The following is an 8,740-nucleotide window of genomic DNA, read 5'->3' on the forward strand; positions in this document are numbered from 1 at the left end:
TCCTACAGCAAATGATTAGAGGCAATTTTATGTCATGTTCATTTAAACCTCAAAGAACTTATTGACTGTTTCATGAAGAAATTGAAGAGCAATAGAAGACCCCCCTTCCTTCTCTGTGTGGAACACATGGTTGGCTTTGCTGTACAAGGGAATTCTTTACCATGTGGGCACATATTATCATTTGTTTTCTGCATTGCAGATGGAACTTTACTTCCTTCCTCTGGTCCCAGTGATTTACCAACATTCCAAACAGAGTTAGCTTGGGAGAAGCTGTTCATAATACTACAAGAGATCAAGGACACAGTAAACATAAACAGTAAGTTCTCTGCCTTTATGTATGAACAAGCACCTGAGCTGCACATTCTTTTTCATTTGTACCCTTCTTTCTCCCTAGTACCCTCCTTTCTCCCTAATGGGGACCTAAGGCAGCTTACATCATCCTCTCCTTCATTTTGTCCTCACAATAACCCTAAGGCTGAGAGAGTGTGCCTGATCCAAGGTCACCCAGTGAGCTTCCATGGCATGAGCAGGGATTTGAACCTGTGTTTCCCAGATACTGGTCTGACACTCTTAACCACTACATCACACTGGCTCTCTAATGCATCTATCTACAGATAAACCTATAATGTTTCTACAATAGGGTGCATACATCAACTTGCCCTTCTCTTTGCTTATTGAATGTCGTTTCCTGTTGTAAACAGCAAAGTCATTGGAAGAACGCCTGGCTTGGTTAGAAAATAAAGTGGACAAAGTCATATATGAATTCAGGTCCTGCAGCCAACGGGCCACAGAAGAAAGGCTGGAGGAGGAGCAAGTAAGCCTCATACAATGGACCTGAGCAGAACGATTTAGGATTGCCCTGTAAATGTATTTCGGTGATAGTAAGCCATTGTCGGGACACAGAGTGAAAGAGTTGTTGCAAGTTCAGCACTAAGAATGTGGCTCTTGGCCTATTTAAACGGCTATCCATTTTGCAAGCCATGGAGGGAGATATAGCGCTAGATTGCCATGAATAATTGTCACTTGGATAAAGCCTAATTTTTTAAATAAAAAAAGAACCATTCAGAGCCATGTAGTATCAAATTTTACATTTTAATCCCCTTTTTAATGTTATATCAAATCTTGACATTTAGAAATTCTTCAAATCTTAAAATTGTTTAAAAGAATGGACATTTTGTTGATCATGGGGCAAAGCTGTAGGATTGGTAAATAAGTAGAGAAAGAGGTTATAGATCTCTTATTGCTATTTTGACTGTAATAAAATAGCTCTATTAAAGGATTGTTGTAATACTGTAAGCTTTAATAAATGTCAACTTTATGATAAATGTCAACTTTATACATGTCCACTCTTGAGTGATCTCTTCAATCTCACATGGTAACAAAAGCATATGATGCTGCGGGGGAGTGAGTGAGTAAGCAGTTCCAAAACACCCTGGCCTACCAATAAACCATGCTGCCTTGTCTATTCTTTGTCGGAAAATGTGCCCTTCTTAACGGTGTCACTTGCCTCCACATTCAGAGTGAGGAACTGACCAGAGAGTCAGATAGATAGACAGGACACAGAAGGTCGTCTCTAGTTACACCTCTCCCTCATTTCCTGTCCCCTTTGACGTTTAGAGTTATATTGTCAGGGAAAACCTTCTCTCTCTCCCACTAGCCCTCATCAGGCAGGCCGCTACAGCTGAGCGCTGCCATGCTCAGGCCTTCTTATCCCACAATGGAATGAAGGCAGGTTACCTTTTTTATATCTAGAAAGCTAGCAAGATAGATTAGGATAGGGGACCCTGTTTGTCCTTTCCTATCCTTATTGTATTTCACCAATAAATGAGTTTTGTTTAAATAGAACAGAAGCCTGATGCTTCTTTTGTTTCAGACTTGCACACACAATCATGTTCAGAATCTAAGGAGTGATACTGTTGCGCTGAATGCCTTTTTGCGCACTCTGCTAAATATTGGAATATCCGACTGTTATGTATGTATATAGTTAGGCCGGTAAGCAGGGGAAAACCTAGGAGCTTGAGTCCCCGACGAAGGATCCTAAACCTGCATGCGCCATTGGTCCTAAGCCGACGCACGCCATTGGCCCTAAGCCGGCACGTGCCATTGGCGACCCAGGGGTTCGGGGGGGGGATCGGGGGGGAGTGGCCGCGGGCGGCCAGGGGGGCATAAAAGCAGGGCCAGTTCACTGTGTTCTCTAGTTCTGTTCTCGTTCTCAACAAACGTGGTTGTTGTTGGAACTCCATCTCTGACCTCGTGTGTCCTCCCCACGCAGACTTAACACCGACCATAGATATTCCAACATTCTTTGCACCTCCCTCTCTTCCCTTTCCCCAAGAAGCAAAGATTGACACAAAAGCAACACAGAAAAACTTCATTTCCCTATCGCTACCACCACTGAATGAAGTAAACACTACAAACTGACCTGCCTTAACGTGCTATTTTAGTGGAGTTAGATGGTATTAGACATCAATATAGACACAAAAAAACCTTTCACAGAAACATAAAGTTTTGCCATTTTACTTAATAGGAATATGTCAACTTTTGGCTCTTGACCTACGGACTATAAGGAACATTAGCATAACAACACCAGAGCACTGCACTCAAGACAGAAATTCCAGTTACCTCTGAGGTTAAAACATCTTCAGTATATGCTTGGTACACAGCATTGCCACCTCCAGGTTGGGAAATACCTAGAGATTTTGAGGATGGAGTCTGAGGAGGGAGGGTTAGGAGAGGGGAGGGACTTCAATGCCATAGAGTCCAATTGCCAAAGCGGTCGTCTTCTCCAGGGGAACGGATCTCTGTCGCCTGGAGATCAGGTGTAATAGCAGGAGATCTCCAGCCACCACCTGGAAGTTGGCAACCCTATTGGTTTGAAAGGTTCCTGAAGGAATCAAGTTATTATATGGAAATTATAGGAATAAACACATATTAGGTCCTACCACTGAGAGACACTGGAAGTCACTCTGATAAAGGCAGAGCTAATTTTACCAAAACAGTTCATTCCAGGGGAGCAGACGGAATTCAAGGGAATAGGAGGCCCACCATTTTCTATTCCTGTGACTAATGTTAATACCCCTTACAAAAAATTGTGTGATACCCGTCAAGGTGGAGTGTATGGTGTATACCTCCTCCCACTTTGTTAGGGAACGACATCGCCATTATGCATTATATATTTAGACTTCCAAAAGGCTTTTGACATGGTACCTTACCCAAATTCCTGAGTTTGGTCATGGGTTACGAAGATGGATCTTCTTATAGATTAAAAATGGGTTAAATGACAGGAATCAGAGAGCAGGAATAAATGGACAGTTCTCATAATGGAGAGAGGTGAGTACTACAGTCTCAAAAGAATAATCTGAGCAGCAGGGTCACATGAATACATGAAGCTGCCTTGTGCTGACTTAGACCACTGGTCCATCAACATCAGTATTGTCCATTCAGACTTGTAGCTGTGCTCCAGGGTCTCAGACTGAGGTCCTTCATATCACCTACTACCTGATCCTTTTACCTGGAAATGCCCGTAATTAAACCTGGGACCTTCCGCATGTCAAGTAGATCCTCTATCACTGTGCTGCAGATCCTCCCTAAAACAGCAGCAGCTAGAACAGAGCTTAGAAAACTATCCAGAGGGCAACCAACAAATCATAAGAACACATAAAGCTGCCTTATACTGAATCAGACCACTGGTCTATCAAGGTCAATATTGCCTTCTCAGACTAGCAAGACTGAGAAGGAAATGGAAGGAAGGGTTTATAACCAAAGATGAATATAAAAAAATAACCAGTGCTCACTTGGAAGAGTGTTAGAAAAGCTAAAGCTCAGTATGAGCTTAGGCTAGCGAGAGATGCTAAATGCAACAAAAACGGGTTCTTTTGTTATGTTCAGAATAAGAAAAAGAACAAGGACATAGTAGGCCCATTGCGGGGACTGGAAAGTGAAATTGTAACAGATGATGAAGAGAGGGCAGAACTGCTTAATTCCTACTTTTCCTTAGTCTTCTGCAAGGGAATCTGTGCTCAACATGGCAAAAACAGAGCATATGATGAGGGAAGAGGAGTTGCAGCCTAGGATCAGCAGAGGGGTAGTGCATGAATACCTAGTTTCTTTAAATTAAACTAAGTCCCAGGGCCAGATGAATTGCATCCAAGGGTACTCGCAGATGTAATTTCTGAGCATCTGTCCATTATTTTCGAGAATTCTTGTAGAACAGGAAGTGCCAGAAGATTGCAGGTGGGCAAATGTTGTCCCCATCTTCACGAAGGGGAAAAAGGAGGATCCGGGTAACTACTGATCCGTCAGCTTGACGTCTATACCTGGAAAGGTTTTAGAACAAATCATCAAACAGTCAGTCCTAGACCATTTAGATAGGATGGCTGTGATTACTAAGAGCCAGCACGGGTTTCTCAAGAACAAGTCATGTCACACTAACCTTATCTCCTTTTTTGAATGAGTTATTACCTTGCTGGATCAGTGGAATGCTGTGGGCATAGTTTATCTTGATTTCAGTAAGGCTTTTGATAAGGTTCCACATAATATTCTTGTTGACAAGCTCGTAAAATGTGGTTTGGATCCTATTAGAACATAAGAAAGGCCCTGCTGGATCAGACCAAGGCCCATCAAGTCCAGCAGTTGGCTCACACAGTGGCCAACCAGGTGCCTCTAGGAAGCCACAAACAAGACGACTGCAGCAGCACCATCCTGCCCGTGTTCTACCGCACCCAAAATAATAGGCATGCTCCTCTGATACTAGAGAGAACAGGTATGCAGCATGACCAGCATCCATTCCAACTAATAGCCATGAATACTCCTTTCCTCCATGAACATGTCCACTCCCCTCTTAAAGCCCTCCAAGCTGGCAGCCATCACCGCATCCTGGGGCAGGGAGTTCCACAATTTAACTATGCGTTGTGTGAAAAAATACTTCCTTTTATCTGTTTTGAATCTCTCACCCTCCATCTTTAGCAGATGACCCTGTGTTCTAGTATTATGGGAGAGGGAGAAAAACCTCTCCCTGTCCACTCCCTCCAAACCATTTATAATTTTATAGACCTCTATCATCTCCCCCCCTTAGCCACCTTCTTTCCAAGCTAAACAGCCCTAAGCATCCTAACCGCTCCCCATAGGACAATTACTCTAGTCCCCTAATCATTTTGGTTGCTCTTTTCTGCACCTTCTCAAGCTCTGTAATATCCTTTTTTAGGTGTTGTGACCAGAACAGTACACAGTATTCCAAATGTGGTCTTACTATAGATTTGTACAAGGGCAGTATGATATCAGCAGTTTTATTCTATATTCCTCGTCTAATTATGGCCAGCATGGAATTTGCCTTTTTTACAGCAGCCGCACACTGGGTTGACATCTTCATTGAGCTATCCACTACCACCCCAAGATCCCTATCTTGGTCTGTCGCTGCCAGCATAGATCCCATCAGTGTATATGTGAAGTTGGGATTTTTTTGCCACAATATGCATCACTTTACACTTACTCACATTGAAACTCATTTGCCATTTTAATGCCCGTTCTTCCAGTATGCAGAGATCCTTCTGGAGCTCTTCACAGCTCGATTTTGTTTTAACCACCCTAAATAATTTGGTGTCATCTGCAAACTTGGCTACTTCACTGTTTAACCCTAACTCCAGGTCATTGATGAACAGGTTGAAAAGCACCGGTCCCAACACAGATCCCTGAGGCACCCCACTGCTCACATCCTGCCATTGTGAGAACTGACCACTGATTCCTACTCTCTGCTTCCTATTTTTCAACCAGCTCTCAGTCCTCTTATCCCGTGACTATGAAGTTTGCTTAGCAGTCTTTGGTAGGGGACTTTGTCAAAAGCTTTTTGGAAATCCAAATACACAATATCTACAGGCTCATTCCTGTCCACATGCTTATTGACACTTTCAAAAAACTCTGTTAGTGAGACAGGACCTACCCTTACAGAAGCCGTTACTGTTAGTTGGATCTGTAACTGGTTGACAGATCCCACCCAAAGAGTGATTGTTAATGGTTTCTCACCCTCTAGGAGAGGAGTGACAAGTGGAATGTGTCAGAGATGTTTGGAACGTGTTGTTCAACATCTTTATAAATGATTTGGATGAAGGAATAGAGAGGATGCTTATTAAAGGTTGAAGGAGCTCGGTATGTTTAGCCTGGAGAGGAAACGACTGAGAGGTGATATGATAACCATCTTCAGGTACTTGAAGAGCTGTCACATAGAGGATGGTGCAGTTGTTTTCAGTTGCTCCAGAAGGTGGACTAGAACCAATGGGTTGAAATTAAATCAAAAGAGTTTTCAGCTAAACATTAGGAAAAACTTCCTGACAGAGCAGTTCCTCAGTGGAACAGGCTTCCTCGAGAGGTGGTTGACTCTCCTTCTTTAGCAGTCTTTGAGCAGAGGCTAGATGGCCATCGATCAGCAACACTGATTCTGTTAACTTAGGTAGATCATGAGGGAGGGCAGAAAGGGTTGCATGGGTGCTTGGCTCTCAAGGCCCTTTCTTACATGCCCAGGGTAATGCCAATTGCCACTTTGGGGTCAAGAAGCAATTTTTTCTAGGCCTGTTTGGCCAGGGATCCTGGAGGATTTTTTGTTTGTTTGTTTTGCTATCTTCTGGGCATGGAGCAAGGGTCACTGGGCATGTAGGGGGGGATGTAGTTGTAAATTTTCTACATTGTGTAGGGAGTTGGACTAGATGATCCCGGAGGTCCCTTCCAACTCTATGATTCTATCACCAGGTGCTTTTTAAAAATTGGAGATAAAAGGAAGTACTTCTTTATTCAATGAGTAATTAAATTGTGTAATTTATTGTCAGTGGATGTAGTGATAGTCACAAGCATACATTGCTTTTAAAGGAATTAGGTAGATTCACGGAGGACAGGTCTATCAATGGTTACTAGCTGTGGTGACTAAGGGTGATCTCTGTATTCCAATACAGCAAGCCCATGAATATCAGTGTTAGAGACAACATCAGGATAACATCTTGGCCTCTATGCCCTGTTGGCCACTGTTTGAAAAAAGAAGAGTTGGTTTTTGTATGCCGACTTTCTCTACCACTTAAGGAAGACTCCCCACAACAGACAACCTATGAGGTAGGTAGGGTTGAAAGAGGTGTGACTAGCCCAAGGTCACCCACCTGGCTTCATGTGTGGTAGTGGGAAAACAAATCCAGTTCACCAGATTAGCCTCCGCTACTCATGTGGAGAAGTGGGGAATCAAACCCGGTTCTCCAGATCAGAGTCCACAGCTCCAAACCACCACTCTTAACCACTACACCACGCTGGCTCAAAAATATTTTGTATGAGATTCTGATCTAGCAGGACTGCTCTTACATCCTTCAAAATGTTATCTTTGGGTAGAAGGCAAACATTCCTGAAATAGGCAGTGGCATTTAGTGTTCCTCATGGAGTGTTGTTTCATCAGTACAGCAAACTATACTTCAAGGCGCTGTTTAGCAACTGGCTGCACTGAAATGAGTGTGGAACTACTTAAGTACAACTGATTTTGCAATTGTCAACTGCTGCAACATGGCAAGTATAGATGAATTAGGAGCTCACAGAGTTGGAAGGGACCACCAGCGTCATCTAGTCCAACCCCCTGCACAATGCTGGAAATTCACAATTACCTCCCACCCCCAGTGACCCCCACTACATGCCCAGAAGATGGCCAAGATGCCCTCCTTCTCATCATCTGTTTAAGGTTATAGAATCAGCATTGCTGACAGATGGCCATCTAACCTCTGCTTAAAAACCTCCAGGGAAGGAGAGCTCACCACCTCCCGAGGAAGCCTGTTCCACTGAGGAACCACTCTGTTAGAAAATTCTTCCTAATGTCTAGACGGAAACTCTTTTGATTTAATTTCAACCCGTTGTTTCTGGTCCAACCTTCTGGGGCAACAGAAAACAACTCGGCACCCTCCTCTATGAGACAGCCCTTCAAGTACTTGAAGATGGTTATCATAGAACCTCTCAGTCTTCGCCTCTTCAGGCTAAACATACCCAGCTCCTTCAACCTTTCTTCCTATGATTTGGTCACCAGACCCCTCACCATTGCCCTCCTCTGGACACATTCCAACTTGTCTACATCTTTCTTAAATTGTGGTGCCCAAAACTGAACACAGTACTCTAGGTGAGGTCTAACCAGAGCAGAGTAAAGCAATACCAGCACTTCGCATGATCTGGACACTCTACTTCTGTTGATGCAGCCTAAAATCACATGTTACAGGAGTAGTAGCAGAAGACAGGTGATGCTGTTGATCAGGAGTGGTTGTTGCTACTAGCCTATTCACAGAGGGGATGGCGATTTGCCATGTGATTCAGCATTTCAGAGATCTCTGTAGCTGTCTTCCTCTTCAAGCTGTGTGTGACAACTTTATATGGTACAAATCACTTTGCCTTGATTGAAAGAGTTCTTCTACAAGTTAAGATGTGAAAAGAATAACATTTTAAAATATCTAGCAAATTTCAAAAGCTTTTTTCATTGTATTGTCGAAGGCTTTCACGGTTCATTGGTTCTTGTAGGTTATCCAGGCTGTGTGACCATAGTCTCAGTATTTTCTTTCCTGACGTTTCGCCAGGAGCTGTGGCAGGCATCTTCAGAGGAGTAACACTGAAGGACAGTGTCTCTCAGTGTCAAGTGTGTAGGAAGAGTAATATATAGTCAGAAAGAGGTTGGGTTTGAGCTGAGTCGTTGTATTTAGTGAAACAGATTATGTTCTGGAGAAGAGGAATCCCCTTCACT

The sequence above is a fragment of the Euleptes europaea genome, chromosome 2 (assembly GCF_029931775.1).
Source record: "Euleptes europaea isolate rEulEur1 chromosome 2, rEulEur1.hap1, whole genome shotgun sequence".
NCBI lineage: Eukaryota > Metazoa > Chordata > Lepidosauria > Squamata > Sphaerodactylidae > Euleptes > Euleptes europaea.